We start from the raw sequence: 12555 nt of genomic DNA on the forward strand, positions 1-12555 counted from the left end.
TCTTATCAAAATTAAGAATTTCGTGACGCTCCTGCGCGTCCCGCTCAAACGAACTTTTAGTGGGGGGGGGGGTTATTGATGTCAAAATTTGAAAATCGTGAATACTCTAGGAATAACGGTAGTTGGCCGTTTCATTGCGGATCTCCCCTACGCGAGAAAACGGTAGTTAATTTTTCTGCACCTAAGTATACTGGTCGTGATAAAACCAAAACTTGAAATATTGAACAGTGGGTTTTAATAAATATGGCATTTAATACAAGTAATTATATTGCCTATAAATAGGTAGGTACACACATACACAAGCGTAGCACTCTGCTAAAGTTAATAAATAAGACTTAATTAAATAATCTTCTTAATTTGGGCTCTTTAGCATTCACAGTATTCACATTCACATCTTGTTTGTTACAAAACATCTTCAGAGGTTAACATTTTCCCGCGCCTTGTAGTCAGAGATCTCCTATAATGGTACGAGTATAGTGCAATCATATCAGTTCACTAGTTTAGAATCCCAACTAAACTAGTATATTGGTGTTATACTGGTAACTGGTAGAGTCCACTATTATGAAGGCGATCTGTTCGAGCTCTTACGTAATTCAATAGGTTCTATCTGAGATCGGGCGGAATTTATTTATCGAAGGTGTTTTAGCGATACAAAGTGCGTCAATAGTTCCACATAGCTGACTCTACTAAATTACACTAACGGTATTTGATACTAACTATTCATAAATTATAAATTTGTCTAACGTTTTTTGGGTCTAATGACAGGTATTTAATATGTCATTAAATTATTAACCGATTTTTAACGAACATTTTTTACTCGAAATAATAGTATTATAATGAGTGTAAAATAATATTACAAATAACTTACCTTGTCTTCAATCTTCAATAAATTTAACTCTCAGGAATTCCATCGAAGCATATGTACTGATGTAGCTATTGGGGTGCTAAGTACTTCAATTTTGAATTGTTTGACATAAATGCTCGAAGGGATTATAATATATTCAAAGTACATTAACGTTTTAATAGAAATACGTTATATCTCGTATGTTAAGATTACATGGGCACGGTATGTTAAGATTACAAGAGTAGAATTTTCTTCCACAATACCTAGGTATAACTTTATAAGTAAGGCCTTGAATTGGTAATGTACTATAGAAAATAATTTTGATATTATTGATTATTTGGTTTTTGTAGAACGCACATTTAAAAATATCTTCGCAAAAAGTACAAGATTAAAATTGAATAGTAAAGAATCTGCAATTTAAAATTATAACAGTCTGCTGTTGGCAACTGTTATACGATATATATTCAGCCTTTTAGACCTCATTTAATCAGCACTACAGGCCCCAACGAATCAGTCCTCTCAGTCATATTAAATTGATAAGTTTTTTGGGCCTCAGATAATTAGGATCTCGGTTGCGCTGTTCAATTTCTGCGTTCTGTTTAAAGTTATGAGCGAGAAATTTAAACTTTTTTCTCCCTCACATAAAACCTTTCATCTTACCTTTCTTTCTTTTGTTTTCTCGATCCATTTTTAAAGTGACAAATTTTAAAAGACGAATATGATTCTGATTTAACGTTAATACCACGATAACAAGGCTCACATTCCAGTACGCGAGCATAAGTGACAGACGCAATAAATTCTGAAGAAAAAATAATATGGATTAATGAATAGTATCTAAGCCTTACAAATTGTAAGTTTTATATCATTGCCATATGTGTCGCTTATTTTTTGTGAACCATAATAAATAAATATTTATTGTTATTAAGACTGGTTAACAAAACACTGTGACTAATTCAGTGCTCTCAAAGTATCTAATTAAGTGAAATAATGCAACAAATTATTAAATAATTAAAAAACGCAGGATTTTTTAAATTAAAATATTTTTTTTGGTGAAATGGTGTAATATTTACAGTTTATTGCAAATAATTCAAAAATATACTTTTGGACTCAATCAATTTTACCTGATTCCTTTTTAATTAAGGTAAATTTGTGGAAATTTTCTTCAATTTTTTTGCTAAATTGCTTCACATAACATATGCATAAGTAAAATCAATTATAACATTGACAAGAAACGACGCTTAATAGTGATTAATGATTTCTTGCAAGGTGGTCTATTTTCTGCATTGATATCATGTAATAATATACCGAAATATTAACTCGGCCTCTTGGTGCAATGGTCAGCGCATTTGCCTACCATGCAAGAGGTCTCGGATTCGGTTCCCGAGATGGGTGATATGAAATATTATTTAAAAGGGTGTTTTTGCACTAGAATATTTTATAGTCCTTATACTGGTATAATAAGCTGGTCAGTCGGAAGATGGGTGGCGAGGAGTGAGCCATATGGAGAGGGGATTCTAGCCAGTCTAGAACGGTAAACCCTCGGACAAATTATTTTTCCGCAAAAGAAAGGCACGCGTTTGCAATAATGTGAGAAGGAACGCCACGCGCAAACAGAAAACTTCGCATTATGGAGCGTATCGCAACAAAATACCTATATATAAAATAGCGTACCTGGCAGACGTTGTCCTGCCCAAACGTTGGCTTACCTGCTATGAGTTGGTTCACCAAACGTTTTATTTCATATTAGAATTTTCGATAAACTATATACTAAGTGACGTTTGATAATGAAATCGCCATTTTAGTTTTTTCGTTTCGTCATTGTGTGCTGTTGCCCAAAACAAAATAATAAAGACGTGCAATATCACCAGCCATGTATATAATTCTTCTGTACTGGTAATGAACTATTAATATTCAAATTTTCAATTTAAGTAGGTACTTAGGTACTTTTTTACGTTTGAATTCCAAAACAGACAATAAATATTTTTTAAATACAGAATTATTTTTGCAAATGTCAAACTCTGCTCTTCTAGCAACAGGGGTGTACTTTCATTGGGATGACGTATTTTAAAAATATATTAAATATCAGTTAATATTATTTTATAATTACCAAAAATCCACTTAATATAAATAAATGGGTATAATTTATAAGGATTTTAAGGAAATAATTTGATTGAGATCCACAAAAAACGAATGCTGTTTGTATACATTAAAAAAAAGTTATGTAAAACGTGAAATAAAAATAAATTAATACATTTCTTTTTTAATGCAAAAAAATAATCTCCCCAATTTCGTAGTAACCCTAATTTGTCGATGAATAAAACATTTACGCTCCTAACTTTTATTTTACATATTAGATTGAAGATTTTAAAATTTACAAACATGCAGCGCAAAGCTCATTTTTATGCAAAAACTGCACTTAAATCGGTTAAGCCGTTTAGGAGGAGTATAGGGACATCACACGTAGAGAATAATTATATACATAAAGATATATAGTAAGTGTCCACTGTTATTAAATAAAATTAACACATACAAGTTAAATTTAATGAAATTTATATTAATAGAATGGCGGTGATAATTATTATTCGTTTTTAAACGGTTTTAATTTTAACGCCGTTTTATATCAGGCACTTTAATCTATTACGCTTTATGTTTCGCCAAACTGACGAGCGTAATCATGTAATAATAATTATTATCAGTCTTACAAAACATAGGAAACCTCAAGTTTTATTGAAGATTTAGCAATCAAACATATTTTTTAATACACCTTGAAATACAAAAACAATTACTTATGCTTAAACTATACGCTTGTAACAGACCGTCGATTTCTTAATAATTTATTAATTAACATAATTCAACACAAAATTAAACAGCAAAATATTAAACCAGTTTCCATCTTCTGGTACATATTTTTATTTATATAGGTTTGTATATTTTAACGCCGTCGGTGGGTTTTTACTTTTGCATAATATAATATAATATAATAATAAAACAATTACGTAACTCAAATTCCTAAGCGACAGAATCTTCAATTATTATTAATGCTGCGCTAAAATTTAGTAAACCTTAGAAAGGTAACCCAGCGCGCGGCGGTGTTCCCTCGGGTAAATAACTCAACAATTTTGAAATATGTAGTACATTCATAAAACATTCCGATGATTTACGAATCCAGGTAATTGAACAAAGATACATTATATATGATTTGAGCACAGTAATAGTTAATGTGGAGAAAAAATATTTGCAAAGGAATAAATTCGGGACACTCGCCTTACGGCGCCTACAGACACGATGTGTCGATAGATGCACACCGTAAGGCGAATAACGCTCCATTTATTTTAACCTATTAGTTTTATTTTTAAACATTGACTGTACAAATTATTTGTTTATACTTTCACTTCGGTGGGATCCTACTTCATTTTTATTGAATTCATAAAATTTATTCACTAAAAAGTACTATTTTCTCACATTATAAATATTAAAAAATTCGTAAGTTCTTTTTAAACTAAATTGTAAATGATATTTATTTTATTTTTTTTTTTGAAATAAACGATACTTGGTGCCTTTTACATATTAGTTACAAATACAATTAAATAAACATACATGTAAGCATAAGTAATACAGAGCATTTAAAACAATATTATTAATTAACAAATTAAGAAAGTCTAAAAAAGATAAACTATATAAAAGAATAAAATATTACCAGTTATAGAATTATCGATAAAAAAAAGATAATTTGGTATTAGAAATACTTTGAACCAGTGAAAAAAAACTAAGAAGACAATTTTGAATAACATTTAAAAAAAACATATGTATTATTATTTAAAACTAATACTTAGGTAAATAGTATATATTCATGTATAAAAATATATAATGAAGTAAAAAAATGATGAAGAGAAATATTTGGTACTTATAAATTAATTCAAGAAAAGAAATTATGAGAATATTTTCCAAGCATCATACTATTCATCAAAATAATGTATTAATTCTTATATATTATCATCCTATACCAGCACATTGTATTCTAAATATAAAGATATCCTACCTAAAACATATATTAAAATATATAATCACAATGCTCTGGGTATATAATTTTATGTTCGATATCCTTATTATATTACGTTATCATATTATGTTGTTCATTCCTCACACAACCTCTTTTTTCCACTTACATTAAACATTAAACATTACACCTTACTTTTCTTTAATATTCATATTCTTCTATTATACATAATGTATACATACGAGTACATATATATTATTATTTTTTATCATATGCTTATTAACTTTTACTTAATAATTATTGATATATATATTTAAGTATACGTATTTTGTGAAAATGCAATTTCAGAATTCGTCAAATTGTTTACTCTAAAAAAATATATTTTGTTTGATTATTGAACAAGGTACTGAGTTCGTTTTTACATATCTGTGGAAAATATTTATCGACTGTTTTTGCTATTTTTGTTCCTTGTACTTTTAATTTCAGTATGTTTTGTACGTAAAAACTGTTGTTTTTTTGCCAAATAAATAAACATAAAAAATTTCAAAAAAAATATTTAAAAACCAATAAATCAGTAAATGAGTACACAATTGGCATGCCATTCACATTTTAAATTTAAATCTATCATTGTTTGTATGTTTTACATATTATATAGTTACATAATGTATGAGGTGTAGATATGCGTTCGTTTATAATATTTCCATTCTCATCGTGACTAAAACATTAAGATAATTTGTGTAAAATGATGATAATCGCAATCATACACAAAGAAACTCATTATGATGATTCTTACTATTTTAGATGCTATTTGACGAACTTACATTGCAATGGGATTCAAAACTGCTTTATACATAGATCTACTTTTATCGAGCTGATATGATTAGTCAGAGTTGTTTGGAATATATATGATAGAGTAAATAATTTTTATTGTATTTTATATAATTAAAGTATTTAGTTTATTTACAGACCTAGATCAACGCTAACGTTAATGCATTCATTGTTAAATTTACGAAAATCCCTTATTATGAAATATTAGTGTAATGCTTTTATTAAATAAACCACTAATTACCCGTGAAACCTAAGTAGGTCTCTTTTAACGGGATCCCCTAAAAATCAACCAAAATTATTTCATTGACAAGCAACGTGATAGAGTAATTGGAGATATACTCGACATTTGACGATCGTCAAATTGTGACAAATGTCAATTACACTGACTAATAACAATTTTCAACTAAATTTCTGATGAGTTCAATTTTTAAGCTGTTTTAAAGTATGCATTGGCATGCTGATTTCAAAACGGTAGTTCAGTTTCTTCTTTTAAAACACACCGGTGTTTTATGATATATATGTAGCAGTCCACTATTCCCAGTCAAAGGACAAACGCATCGAGTGGATTTGTCGAGCCTATTTTGCATATTTTAAAAATGAACATTGAAGATGAAGATACATTTTAAACCCCTCATAAAGTGAGCAAGCAGTGTATCTAGAACTCACGGATGTGGACAAAGGGAACACGAGATAAATTGGCATTTGGATTTGATGAGGAAAGATCTCGGAGATCGTTCAACTGACTTTCTTTTGCATAATGATAACGTTAGGATATAACAAGAAAAACAAATGTAAAATAGAGTATTCCAGATTACCATCAGCCATACGCCCGGTGCCTCATTCATCCCAGTGTCATTTTTATAAAGAAGTGCCCTCTCTCGAATTGAAATGACATCAACGATGAAAATTTTGAAATTGAAGATAACTCCGTTCGTAAGGAATTTGATCAGCATGAGTTGAATGATTTGGTTCAAAATTTGGGACTATCCAAAAGGACTTCCTAGCATCAAATTCCTAGCATCAAAACTGCACGAGAAAAACCTTGCCTGTTAAGGGAGCATCAAGAAAGGTGGATTTATGCAATACTTTCGAAGTAACGGTGAATTTGTGTATTGCCATAACGTACATGATTTAATGGAAGAGTTAAGAATTCCACCCTATAACACAATTAGAGGGCGATTGTTCTTTGATGGGCCAAAGCGGGGCCAGAAGCGAAAATGTTTACCTTAATATGTATGTTTTTTCGTTTGGTAAAAGAACTTTACTACTTGTATGAACGCAATTTGACTTTCAGTAACTATTTACATATAGCATATGTATGAATAAAATCACTGTCTTTGAACAGTATATTTGGTTAATTTTTTCATTGTTTTTCTTTGTAAACATTTTTTGTACGATTTTTGGATCAATGAGAGGGGGGTATCATGTGGTTTAAAAGTAGACGTGTTAGACAAAAACGGAGGTCATTTTTGAACTTATGAGCCAAAGGTTAGTCAAAAACGAGTGTCAGATCTAAATCGACGAAATTTATGTTCTCCAGTATTATCAAATGTCGCGATGTTGCCAGATACGCTCCATTTTTGTTGATTGTCATTTGTCGCCCATACGTACCCTCCAGATATCGTTACGTATCGGCAACAAATATCGATTGTGTTTGTAGGCAACCTAAACAGGTTTCAAATTCCTATTCAAAATGAGCAACACCATAATATACATAATTTCATTTATTGATTTTATTTATTTCCAAATTTTGAATTATTTGCATTATGAGAATACGGGTGGACGGGATTAAAGTCCTATATTGAGTTGGGACAAAAACAAAACATCAATCATCCGTGGACCATGACACTATAACGAGACCAAAACCGTTTTAAAATATATTACATGTAATAAATTATCAATATGTAAATTCTATTATTAAATATGTAATAGTTAGACGCGGTGAGACTTTCAAAGCTCATCTTAGACCCCTGAATAAATTACAAAATCAAATCATTAAAAAAATACTTCGAAAACCATCCTTCTTCTCAACTACTGAATTTTTCGAGAAGTTCAATGTATTACCAAAAAATAAAGTATATTTACGTAAGGTGTTGTATCCTTCAGGTGCATATGAAGAGCCTCCTATCGAATCGTATTACAAGGAAATGCCTCGTTTTACAACATTGGTTCCTAACCAAAATACAAAAAATATAAGTATCACAAGAGAGGTGAAAAACGTATTATAGAAGGGAATAACAGATTTTTAAAAATACATTTTCTTTAAATTATTAATACCTTGTTACCACCATAAGACCCTTCTCTTTCACGCAGAAGTTCGTTAGCTATCGAAAGGTAACGTGCTGGGAAGATTATACAAGCTCAGAGGAGATAAGGAGGTTAGGTTGCTTCTAGATGAGAAAAAAAATGAAAGACTTACTAGAGCAGTTTTCTGATCTGACATCTGAGATGCATTTGGTTTAATTTGTAAATATTTTAGTTGAATTTCAATTGCAAGGTTCTGGAAACAGACATTTAGAAGGTATTGCAAATGTATTTGTCTTGAAGCTTCATGTCTTTATTTGCAAAATTTAATCATGGATAGGTACAATTGGCGAAAACAGTATTCTGCATTCGTGACATTTAAAGCACTCGTTGATCAGTTAAGGGCAATCATTCCAGAAAATATCGAGAGTTATTTGCGAATGTTGGTTGATGAATTTGATTATTACTTCCCAGAATATAACAAAACTAAAAACTGATTCGCAATTCTTTTAGACCCTCAACCTTCAACCCTCATTGAATTCCAAAATGATAATAATAATAGTGATAAGAACCTTGAGAACGCATTTGAATCTGATTTTCTTGGGTAGTTTTGGTGTAAATAAGCAATTTCGTACACATAAATTCTAGAAATCGCCTTGCGCTACCTTATGCTTTTTTCCACAACTTATTTATGGAAATAAGTGTTCTCAGCTTTGCTGGTGGTAATTAAAAACAAGTCTAGGAATCGATTGAAAGTTAGTGATGATATGCATATGGCTTTGAGCAATAACGTGAGCTTGAGGATTACCGAACTTGTACAGAAGATGCAAGCTCAAAAATCACATTGAAGCAAACCAAATTCAATTTTCTACTAAAAATATACTTATTATAATACTACAGTTGACGCATGTTACTATCGATTTAGAGAATGTGTTTCAAGTTTATTTCTAGATTGACACAGTTTATTTTCTTGAACCTTGTAGTCCCTGCTGTAGCTAAAGTGGTTCCTGGTCAAAAAAAAGTTGGGAACCACTATTTTACAAAGAGTTAAAACAGCCACTGCCGAACATCAATATGTATATAATATGTTTGGAATATGCCTAAATAAAAATATTTTTTTACTTACGAGATGTCTAAAAATTATATTTTAATCCTTTTTATTTTATTTTAAACTTGTTTTGTCACTTTTTGAAGTGTATGAATAATTTATTTTTATTGTACCTACTATTTTGTTCACACTAGCGAATCGCTTGCCAAACACGATAGCCTAGCATTTTTGAAAAGAGTCCAACCAGAACTTTACCTACATATTTTTGTTCGTCTATGTTTTTTGTGATTAAAAAAAAACTTTGAAAAATAAGTAGCGATGCATTGATACTAGACTTGAACATGTCACTCGGGGACATGAGCAATGAATTATCAGAGCTTTCAGAGAATCACTTAATTACCCCTAAAGCCGGTGACATAGCAGTCAAAGGAACTATGTACCAACCACAAAAGTTGAATATATATCATTTAAATATATTTTTATTATAAAACTTCATAAAATTTTAAATTTCACATTTGTTTTTATTATATACATTCAAACAAAACTTAAATTCATACTATTGTCATTACTTTATACTTAAATTATTTCAATTTAAACTTTTTTATTCCCATAATTATATAAAATCATGATTTGTAACTCTCGCTTCCACTTTTATATAACATAGAAATTCTGACTAACTCAACAGTCTGACGACGTGAAATTAAACTCTACCTTTACGTATTTTTAGTATTATAATCAATGAACATTTTTTTTTTTCACAATTCATAAAAATAATTAATATGTACGTGATATCGCTGCATTAGAACATGCAAACTAGTTCAATAGTATTAAAGTAGTGACTTTCTTCCACAAACTGATAAAACCTTACTTATGGTTTACCTATTACCTGACCATATTATTTTCTCTAACTTTCATATCTTATTACAGAGCGTTAAGAGGCTTGCAGTATAATTTTTTAAACCATAGATTTTATTATTTTATAAATTTTTAAAAAAGAATTTTATAAATCTAAAAAACGTGATCAATGATGCAAGATCAATTATATCGATATGTTTGTTAAGTTTTTTAATCAAAAATATGCTACCGGAGTAATACCAAAAGAATGGCTTAAATCGACATTTATTACCTTACCGAAAAAAGTGAACGCAAAAAGGTGTAGTGAATATAAAACAATAAGTCTTATGAGTCACATTCTAAAAGTTTTCTAAATATCATTCACTAAAGAATATATGAAAAGTGTAAGGAAAATTTTAGCGAAACACAATTTGGTTTTAGGAATGGATATGGTACAAGAGAAGATCTCTGTTGTATTCAATTGCTTGTTGAAAGATGCCGCGACATGAACGTAGATGTATACGCATGTTTCATAGACTATGCCAAACCTTTTGATAAAGTACGTCACCAAGAACTTCTAGAAATTTTAAAAATAAACAAACTAGATTTAAGAGATATAAGGATTATTGGTAACCTCTACTGGCATCAGAAAGCTGCAGTGAAAGTGAATGATAAATTGACATCGGATATAGACATGAGTCGAGGAATCCGGCAAGGATGCATTCTGTCTCCTCTCCTTTTTAATATGTACTCGGAAGCCATTTTTAGAGATGCGCTAAATGAACTAACAAACAGCATTAGCATAAATGGACAAATTATAAATAATATCCGATACGCGGATGATACTGTTTTTCTAGCAGATAGTATGGAGAGCCTGCGACTAGCATTGGACAAAGTTCACACGGCAAGTTTGAATAAAGGGCTAGAGATGAATATTTCCAAGACTAAATGTATGGTTATTCGGAAAAAGCCACAAACTTTCCCAATGTCTTTAAAACTTGGAGCGCAGGTTATTGAGCAAGTTCATCATTATAAATATTAAGGATGCTGGCTGAATGATAAATGGCATCACTCGCAAGAGATCAAAGTCAAAATAGAGGTGGCGCGAGACTGCTTTTTCAGGTTGCGTGACCTTCTTTGCAGTAGAGACTTTTTATAATTCTTATATATTCTCTTAAAACATCAAAGCATTCGTAGCTGGAATGAGGAGGTTTTCGAATACAAACTAGTCTCATAAAGTAATGAAAGTGAGAACGTTTCATTTAGAAAAGTGAATGGATTTGTGAAGAAATCAATAAATAACACGGCGCGTATAAAAATGATACCAAATATAGGTTTCACACATGAACAAGACGTAGAACAGCGTGCGAAACTTCGTATATGGAGATGTTACCATAAATTATCCATTTGTTGTTAACTGAACAATGGGCCTTCTGCACGTACCAGTACTGCGGTGTTATATAATCCTTTCACTAGAACAATGACCCCGTTAATAATTCGTTTTCTATACGAGCTAATCACTTCTTCGACATTATTAATTTCTGCTTCCTTTCCAAAAATCTTAACATCACAGCCATTATAAGGAAATAAGCATAATAACAATTATTAAAATAACCTTAAACTTACATCTCTAATATTATCCAAAATGAAGCGGCAATGGAAGAATTATACGATATTTTATACTAAATTGGTTAGAAGAGTTTTTTTTTTTACAGTTTATATTTATTTTATTTTATGTTCTAATAAGTAAAGTAACTAATATAGTATTTAAAGTATCAGTGCATGTGTTATGTGCATGTGTGTTGTAAATAAAGGTGGATTTATTTAAAATTTATTAATTATCTCTTGTTTGACTACCGTTTAAGACAAAATCAATATTTTTTCCAATTATATTGAACGATTTGTCTAATAAAAATAACGTAAAAGGATTCTAATGATACACAAGATAAATTAATTTCCCTTTTTTAAATTCATATTTTAATGAATATTATAATTTCTATCAACATTCAAATTACATCGATACTTTTCAGTGATTTAATTTGTTACAAATTTCAAAAGTTATTGGTTGCTTTTTAAAAATCAGATCTCAGTTTTAAATAAAGTGTACAGATCCCCTGATATGTATTTTAACTTTATACAATTGCAAATTTTAATGATAACTTTTTTAATTGGAGTTTATTAAATTTAAATCTGTCAAATTGTAGGAATATTTCATCTCCTTAAACCTCTTCAACTTCACATTTTGAATGCCTAACAAAATATTCAAAAATACATATACCTCGGACAAGGGTTGGACCGCGATCATGTCTAAAATTACTTGTGTTTAAAAAAATTATACATCGTTTGCCTCATTTTTGCCATATTATAGAGGGCAATGTTTGTTTTATTTATATGTACGTTACAAGCTTTGTTTGGTTACATTCTTGAGACGAGAATATGAAAGTCCAGTCATTTACAGGGCATGTGACCTGTCAACCTATCTACGACTGCAAATATTTGGCCATACTTGAAATATTGTCATTTAGAGCAACTGATCAAGTCAAAAATGGTCTTTTCAGGCGTTGCCTGTCAGGTAAAATAATTCAGTCAGATTATTCTGAATAACGTCGATAAAGGTTTCAGATCTTTTTTTAAATGTATTTATATATTTTTTAAACCTGTCAGGGTTATATTAGAAATATTATAATGTCTCGTTTCTGTCTCGTCTGGTTAGTGTAGTTATCATAATTTTTTTCATGTTGATCTTTAATTTGTTTCCAA

The 12555-nt window shown here is 30.2% G+C and overlaps 1 protein-coding gene across 1 annotated transcript in view; it reads left to right on the forward strand.

Annotated features, from left to right (window-relative positions):
- LOC148284984 (uncharacterized) overlaps window positions 1-12555 on the forward strand; it is a 132081-nt gene that overhangs the window by 76595 nt on the left and 42931 nt on the right. The gene's annotated exons all lie outside the window — the stretch shown is intronic.

Source organism: Micrasema longulum, unplaced genomic scaffold, assembly GCF_059751315.1.
Source record: "Micrasema longulum isolate JH-2025_06_02 unplaced genomic scaffold, ASM5975131v1 h1tg000071l, whole genome shotgun sequence".
NCBI lineage: Eukaryota > Metazoa > Arthropoda > Insecta > Trichoptera > Brachycentridae > Micrasema > Micrasema longulum.